Raw genomic sequence first — 9110 nt, forward strand, 5'->3', positions numbered from 1 at the left:
GTAGTATTCAATCGCAAAAAAGAATAAAGAAAACTGAACAAATAGTTAGAAAAGGAACAAGGCAGGCAAAAGCAATCAAGGAAGATGTATTGAATAAAATTGGTATTAAGGAGAGTGACTTGGAAGGATTACAACTGGAAACACATCTTTCACCAGTTGGTATCTCCTCTGACTGTGAAATACTAGCAGAGTTTAAAAGGGTAGTAAGGAAAAGGAAACATTCACCGGCACCCGCTCCTACACCTGAGAGAACAAGACAAAAACAACAGGCAGTTAGGCCTCTGGCAAAGAAGTTAACACCAAAGAAAAGAAAAGAAAAACAAGTTGTTCCTCCACTTGACAACCTTTTGAATGAGATAACGGAAAATGGTAACTTATCAAACATTAGAAAGTTGTATGATACTTTTAACAGTGATGAAAAGGAAAGCATTGAAAACAATGTTATCCTACACTTGGATATCTAGAAATTTTTTTTGATTGAGGTTGTAGATGATTTACCCAATGAGTTGGATAGAAGGTTAGAAGCAAGAAGAGCAACAATTGTTGAATTGGATAAAAAGATAAAGATAGAGAAACTACTTGCAGCTCACCCAGTAAATTCAATAGAAGAAATTGATGAACTGATAAGTGAGGCTAACTAGATTGTATTTTCAACCGGTCACAGACATGTAGCACTAATGGCTAGCAGAGTTAATGAGATATCGGAAGAGACCGCAGACAAGTGGGATATATTCTTTGTTGAGAAAGAGAAACAAGAAGATCTTAAGAGACCAAAGACTTTTAAAGTCTATCAAAAAGAAAAGGATAAGGATAAGGGGATGTAGCGTCCTAAAATTGCGACACTTGCAATTTCGACTGCATTTGGGTCTTCACGATGGCGACGCAACACTGAACCTGAATGGAGACCCTGAAACTTGTTCATGACATCAAAAACTGCATTTTTGAGCACCCTGGCCTGATCCTCCTTGCACCCTGCTGTCCCTGGAGGTGGGACCATGGCGCCCAGCGCCCTGGTCCTTCAGGACTAGGGCGCCCAACACCCTGGTCCCCTTGGACCATGGCGCCCAGCACCTTGGTCCCTGGCCCTATTTTGGGCCCGGTCTCTTATGGGGCTTCGGGTCTTTATGTTTGCAAATTGGAAAATAACCTTCCCAGGTCGACCTAAGGTCGGAAAAATCAGTCTTTCAACCCTAATTGGCAAGTATATAAACTACATTTCCTCTCCCATTTTGTAAGATGGAAAAAAAGGCGGAAACGATATTCAAGCATTCAAGCATTCAAACATTCAAGCATTCAAGCATTCAAGCATTCCTTCATTCTAAGTCTCCATTCAAGGCTAAGTGTTGCATTCAAGACAAGGATTCAACCATTGAAGAGGAGATCACATACAACATACAACATACAACATACAACAACATTTACACCTTCGCATGTAAGAATACAAACATTCTTACAACAAGGTATCAGTACTTGTTTACATTACAAACATTTACATTTATAGCATTCTCATTTCTTAGTTAATTCCAAAACTAGGGTTTGACCTAAGGGCAAACCCCTAATCCCTAACCCCCCAATCGTCCTCACTTTTCTATGTGTAGGTTGCAGGTACGCGGTTGTAATTGAAGATCTGGAATCCTTGTGCAGAGACGAACAGATCCCCCTTCGTTTCGCAGATTTTTCGGAGGACCGTGTGCACGCCGGGCGCCATCGTCCCGTCAACTTTCACCCGAATTTGCAGAACAACATCATCTCGACATTTTACTGCTAATTCTAGGTCCGCAGCTTCATCCCGTATCCCTATCTTTGTTTATAAGCGAATCTTTCTTGCTTCTACATACATTCCTAGTTCAATCTTCTATCTACATTCTTTACAAAAGAGGGTATCCTTTATGTCTCAACCTTGAAACTCATTTAGAATCCAATCTTGCATTGTGTGGGATTGGATCTTGTGGGTTTCAACCCCTCTTTTGAATATAAAGTCCCTCCTAAGTGAAAACTGTCAATCCTAGTGACCCCCTTTCTCCTTGGAGTGGGGGAGAACACCTAGGGTTCGATTTTCCACTTTACAGGGGAAAGGTAAAGTAGGTGGTCCTCTGAGTATAAAGATAACATATAACTTACCCCCACCTCTTTCTGATACTCCACCGACATAAAATGTTGATACACCACCGACAACAAAGAGTATGTAAACACCACATGAGGACACAAATCCTGACTCAAAGGTGATGTACATAATGAATATTGACACATAGGAAGTTAACATTGTGGTTGATAAGGAAACAAGTGAGAAGAGAGATGTGGCAACTAGGCCACTGGTAGAAGATACTACCATTGAGACAAATATGGAGAATACAGTTGGAAACATTAAAATTGGGACTAAACAACAAATTGAACAGGCAACTGATTCTCCGAATACAGGAAAGGCAGATACCATTAGTATACATACTGATGTATCTACTAAGTCACTGACAATGGATAGTAGTGAAGTGCAAATAGAAAAACCGACAGTGGATACCACTATAAAATCATCAGAGGAACCATCAGAGAAACCATCAGTAGAGAGTACAGAGAAACAGGTAGAGCAACAAGTTCATTCACAGGTACATACAGAGACAGTGCCACCGGCTACAACTGAAAAGCCTAAACCTTTGGTAGTTGAAATGCAGACACAAACTGACCCTCCAGAGAAAGAGGAAAGAAAAGCTATTACTACCACCGATGGATTACAAATTGTGAAGGTAGTTGGATAGTCATTTGGAACCTCCATGACCGAATTTAGACCAACTAATGTGATAGAGGCACTATTAGATTTAATCAAGAAAATAACATATTGTAATGCACTAGCATATAAGGCTATTGATGACACCATACCAATTTTGAAGATGATTGCACCCAAGTGTAACATAGAGAATAAAGATTCTTTAGGCCAATTAGACACATTGTCTAAGTACATAACCGACAATCTTCTAACAATTGATCAAATCAATAAGGAGACTTTCAGAGAGAAAATGAATAAAGAGAAGGAAAAATTATTTGAGGAGACAGTAAACAAGAGTAAGGAACATATGGATACATTATTATCGGCACTAGGAAAGACAATTTTGGACTTCAAGAAATTGTACAGTGACAAAGGATTTAGATAAAGAGATCAGCAGAGCACAAAAGGAAATCAATGATATTGTTGATAATTTAATAGGTTCATCAGATTCAATATCGGTAGTAGAATAGGAAATTACTGGCTTTGAAGAGAAAATTGAAAAAGATAAAAAGAGATTAAGGTTTAAGGCAAAGGAACTGAAGTGCAGACTAGGTCCTAAACTAGATATCCTCATCTCTTTGAGAAAAGAGATTTTTGAGGCTCTTGTTCCAGGACTTAAGACACCAGAAGAGAAAATGCACTTACTCACTGGTACAATCTAGAGGACTAAAGCAACACTAAAGGAAAATGAAAGATTCCACAACAGTCTGAATGTTGCTTTTATAACCCACCGGCTACAGGGATCATAATAGGAACTACACTCAATTGGCATTGAATGACAACCTTTGTCATTGATGCCAAAGGGGGAGTGGTAGAGGATGAGAAAAAGGAATAAGGATGAGAAAAATGTACGACAGAAGGGATCATCTGCTCAAGGGGAGCACACATTGACAATTTTTGGTAAGATAGTTTTGGACAACACTTTTGGATATGCTTTTTGGCTTTTTCTCATGAGTGTTGCCATCAATGCCAAAGGGGGAGATTGTTGGCAAATGCACACTCCAATGAGAAATTGTAGGTGATTGAAGGTATTGTCATTGATGGCAACCTTACAATCCTATGGCACCGATAGGCACCGACACAGGCACAGACACCGATACCGACAACAACAAAGATGTTTACCAGCACCCTGGCCGACGGGATTTTGTTTATTGTATTTTGTATTTAATTGTAAAATCTTTTTGTAAGCCGACAAGGCGAATTGTATTAGGACTCATATAAGTATGAGATCTTGTAAATCATTTGAAAAAGGTGAAATATATGGAAGGAATGTAATAGGCAGATGCTAATATTAAGGCAAACCTTGGAATAGGGTTTTGGAAGTTGTTGAGCTTAAACTGGTACTGAACCTGGCATAGCAGATGCTGAACCGAAGCAGTACATGACATTGGATTTATATAATCCACTTTTTTAAGTCAGTGAGACTTCCCTTTTTGTACTTAAGCAGTGAGCTTTAGGCAGTTGGCCTTCTTGCATGTGCAAGCCCCTATTGTATCAGTAATATTCACTTATTGGCCAATGAGCGAATATTGTGGGTCATAAATCCCATCGAGGTTTTTCCCACACCGGGTTTCCTCATTAAAAATATTGTGTTATGGCATGTTTTCTATGTTGTGTTTACTGTTCTTATTTATTGCATTAATTCTGGTTTACCAGTACACTGTTTTGGCATGCAATTCATTTAATAAGTTTAGAAAATCCATAAATTGGTTAGATACTGATTCACCCCCCCTCTCAGTATCTTTGGGAATCCAAACAATTTCAACCATATGAGAGTGTTGCCAAAGGCTATTTCAGAAGAAACTTTAGGTCTTGACACATTTTATCTTGTTGTTGTTGTTGTTGTTTAAGGTTGATTTTCAGCTGCTTTGTCATCTACCTAAAGTGTCATCAGTCCACTTCCATCACCTCCTCTCTCATCATGATGTTCTTCTTCTACATTTTAATCTTTGTCCTATAATGGAGGCCTATCTTCAAGAACTTCTATAGTTCTATCTTTGTCCTTAGTAGACCTAGTCCTATGATGGATTGAGGATGGTGTAATAGTAGAAACAATGGGATGATGTGTTGGCTTCCCTTTCTTTGCTATCTCTCTGCTAGTAGAATGAGTCACTTGAGCTCCCTTTCTTTGTTTGTGAACCTTGAGAGGGACCTACTCCTTAATTACCCTTGCATGACCTATTGGATGAGTGGGAGGAGGTGGCTTTTTGGAAGAAGAAGGAACCTTCTTACTTAGATGTACTTGCCTATTCCTATTGTGGTTTTCCTTCTACTTGAGGAATGGGAAGCATGGGGTAAGGATTACCAATCCATTCATGTATCCAATATAGAACATCTTGTACCCAACACTTCATGTCTTCTTGTTCTATTAGGTCCATATCAACATTATGTATGAGAATGTCAAAAATCCTTTTTTATTTATATATTGGATGTAATCATTTTTTCAGTATCCTGAGCCCAGACGTCATCTAAGATCCATATTCCTTTAGCCTGATTTTCCATGTCTAAATCCAGTCTGCAATGGTCCTTGATTTTGACCTCATAATCATCTACACAATTTTTCCAATGATCCTCAATGTTAGGTACATGCTTGAAGTGTTACACCATTACATGGTTGAATGTGCCAGTTGGGTCAAACTTGCTTCTTTGTATATTCAAAGGCTTTAGAGAAAACTCCAACAATTCTACCTTTACATTCTTATTAGCCTTCATCTCCAAGCAATCACGAGCTCCTAATTTGATAGGTATCTAGAAGCAAGGAATATGTGTGTTCACTACTAGCTTGTGGGCATCACCCAGATGTATGCAAAGTTCTAGAACAATCAATCTATTATATGGATACTTGGATATTTTGTTTGGAGCCATGGTGCAACCTGCTACTCTAATATATCTGAAAGTCTTGAACTGAATCAAGTAGCTACCAAACCTCTGAATCTATACAATGATATCTAGCTCGATAATTTTTTTGCAAAATCTCCCTCTAGAGTCCTTATAACTGTGAACACAAAAGCATCATTGATAATCATGTGGTTTTTCTACTCCTTTCAAGAGTTAACTAGGGATAATGGTTGTATAATCTCATATTTAGATCTATAAGTGATTATTTCTTTCTTATTCCTAGGTTAGTGGTCTAAGTAGCTATGAGGTAGACCGAATATGATGTCATATAGAGCTTAGGATCATTTGTCACCTTGACTACTTTCACATCCAAATTATTACTTATCATCTTTTCCTAATAAACATACTCTTTTGTAGTTGCAATAGTTCTAACAAATAGGAGCATCCAAGGGTGAAGTTCATTGGCATTGGGTAGGCCAACCACTATAATTGGTAGAGTAACATAGTCCCTAGCATCCATGTGTAAATAGGCCTTGTGGATCATCTTTATTTGCTCAACCTATTGCCTTTTCAAGCAATTACTTATTGAGGTAGGTCATAGGGTTCTTGTAATTCTTATAAAAATGTCCCCCACATGCCACAATAACCTTGGCATATTGATCATGTTGTGGGATGCCAAACACTTCCTTGATTGAGTCTGGTGAAATATCCAAGATGACTTCCCCCAGTGGACCATAAACGTTGCTTTCTTCTTGTAGACACCCAAAATTGTCCAGTCTAATTAAATAAATATTTTATTTATTTAATTATCTAAGCTTAATTCTTCTATTAATTAAATAAATCTTTATTTATTTAATTAATTCATTTATCCTCTTCTAGCCTTATTTCTCATTTAAATAAATACATTTATTTATTTAAATTATCCTTTTCTTAAATTAAATAAATATTTTATTTATTTAATTATCCCACTTCTTCTATTAATTAAATAAATCTTTATTTATTTAATTAAGTCATTAACCTTTTCTACCCATGACACATGTCATTCATTTCTTAATTCATACACTACCTACCCCTTTCATTATTTTATTACTTCTTTTACCTACCCTCTAATCATAGCTGACCTCCTTTTACACCTCTCAATCTTATCCCTCCATTTCATATAGTGTCTTCTATATAAGGATATGCTTCCTTCATTATCAAACCCTAATGATTCATCCTAATGATACATTCTAAGGAATCTTATACACTGGATTACACTACAATCCTACTTGCAACCACATTCCGTTCTTTGTTGAGCTCTTGTGCACATAAAATCTGAGAGCAAATATATCAAGCAAGATCAATGGAGATAGGAAGAATGGAGATCAAAACCCTATTGGACATGTGATGGTATAATCTTTGTGATTTCATTTGATTTGCATTGTCTTAGGTAATCTTCATATGTTACGGTGGATCTTTGTTGTTGTTAGGCTAGGGTTTTGTGGTTGAATTCATTTAGCCTTTCAATATTGTTATTATTATTATCCATTTTCACCATATACATTTTGGCACGCCTGGTGGGACCCTTGTCCCTTTTGCATTTAACATCCTTGTTGCAGATGTTTTATTTTGAAGTTGCAGATCTGACGTTTTCGGTAGCATTTTGATATTTCTGCGTCTGCGTACTTTCTGATCGCGTTTTTGATTTTCTGGCGCATCTGCATTATTGGCAATATTTTATTTTGCAGGTTCCAGGAAAGCGCGTCTGTGTTATAAAGTCGCATCTGCAATGTTTTTAGCCGCGTCTGTGTCCAGAAGACGCGTCTGCGTTCTATAGTCGCATCTGTGTCTCACAGAACCGCGTCTGTGTCACGAAGTCATGTCTCTGTTGAGGGTAATCGCGTCTGTGTTCACCAGTTTCAAATTTTGGGTTTTTATTGATTCAGTTTTCGGATTTTGCATTTAGGGTTTCAGATCTGGTTTATTTTGAGCTAACATTTTCAGATCTAGCTAACGAAATTGGTGCAGCTTGTCTTGAAAGCTAAATCGTTTGGTTGAAGGCCCCTATTTTCACAGTCTTTTGGGTTTAAAATTTACCTAACTTGTGTGCTTGCAGGAAGGGGTGATCATTTGAAACAATCCAAACTACTAACAACTCTTTGTTGCAGGTCCTTGGCAAGGGTTTTTGGATTTTTATTGTGTGCCTTGTTTTCATAGACTAGCAAACACTTCAATTGGTGCACTAAAATTGAATCATTGTCTTTTGTGCCTTGAGCAATAGGCTCTTTTTGTTTAATCTTTAGAGGGCCTATCTTCCCGTGTGGTCATTAGGACTACTAGTGAGAAGAGAATGACCCAAGTGGTAGCAAAAGAAAAGCCATCTTCTTCCAAATCACTATAAATAACTGTATTCATGGTGAAAACTATGAATAACGTGTGCTGATTAGTTCATACTGACACTATGTCTCCCCATAAACCCGTTTGATCAAATTTATTTGATCATTTGTAGGGCATAACCCCTACCGGCTGGGAGCCTTCTGTATTTACAGAGCTGAAAGTGCCGCATGTATGGCCACACGAGCGGATGCCCTTACTAGCACCTTTTTGTTTTAGAAGCCCAAATCCTTCTAGTTGTTGGGGCAGGAGGTTGGACCTCTGGTAGCGGCCCACACACATACGGTTCTTAGTAGAGATACAAAGTTCACCACGGGGAGTTTTCGTGGGGACTGATGCTTGGCTGACCCGAGAAGTGAGTGCCGAGGGTGGAGCCAGTGAGGTCAAACATCTAAGTATCCACTCTGAATAGTGTAGTCTCGGGGGTAAAACCCCATGTGGGATCAACAACTATTGTCTTGGCCAGCCATAAGAATTGTGCTTGACTTATTTTAAACATTCAAAACATTCAAGACCAAATAGCAAAACATTGTGTCTTTTGTGTCTTCAAGTGTATGCAAAACATTTTTACATCAAACAACACACTTTTCTTGGAGTCATTTTGAGTCTAGACACTTGCAAACATTGGGTCTTCATCAACATTGTGTCCTCTTGTCACAAAAAAATAGTCAAACAGTCATATTTGGTCACAACAAAACGACTTCACAGATTGGAAAAAATTGCACAAATTTTACAGAAACGTGTCTGTGTCGGACATAATAGCGTCTGTGTTGTATAACCGCGTCTGTAAAGGGTAGAAATGCATATGTGTTCCAACAGTCAACATTACACTTTGCAAAAAAATCTCAGAAATGTGTCTGTGTTAAATAGAGCTGCGTTTGCGTCAGGAGACCGCGTCTGTGAAGTATACAGGCGCGTCTGTGTTCAAAATTGAAAAACTGTTACAGTCCAGCAAACAAACACAGTCAGTTTTGGAATTCTTGAGCTTCCTAGGTCATTTCTCTAGGGTTTCATTTAGCATTCAACCTGTCTTTGGGTCTCACAAAATCCATCATTGCTTCACATCTCACTTTACATTCACACTTGTCTAAACTTGAGTCAAAAGGTCACTTGCTTGTCCTCACTATACTTTGTCAACACA

This window comes from Cryptomeria japonica, chromosome 5 (assembly GCF_030272615.1).
Source record: "Cryptomeria japonica chromosome 5, Sugi_1.0, whole genome shotgun sequence".
Lineage (NCBI taxonomy): Eukaryota > Viridiplantae > Streptophyta > Pinopsida > Cupressales > Cupressaceae > Cryptomeria > Cryptomeria japonica.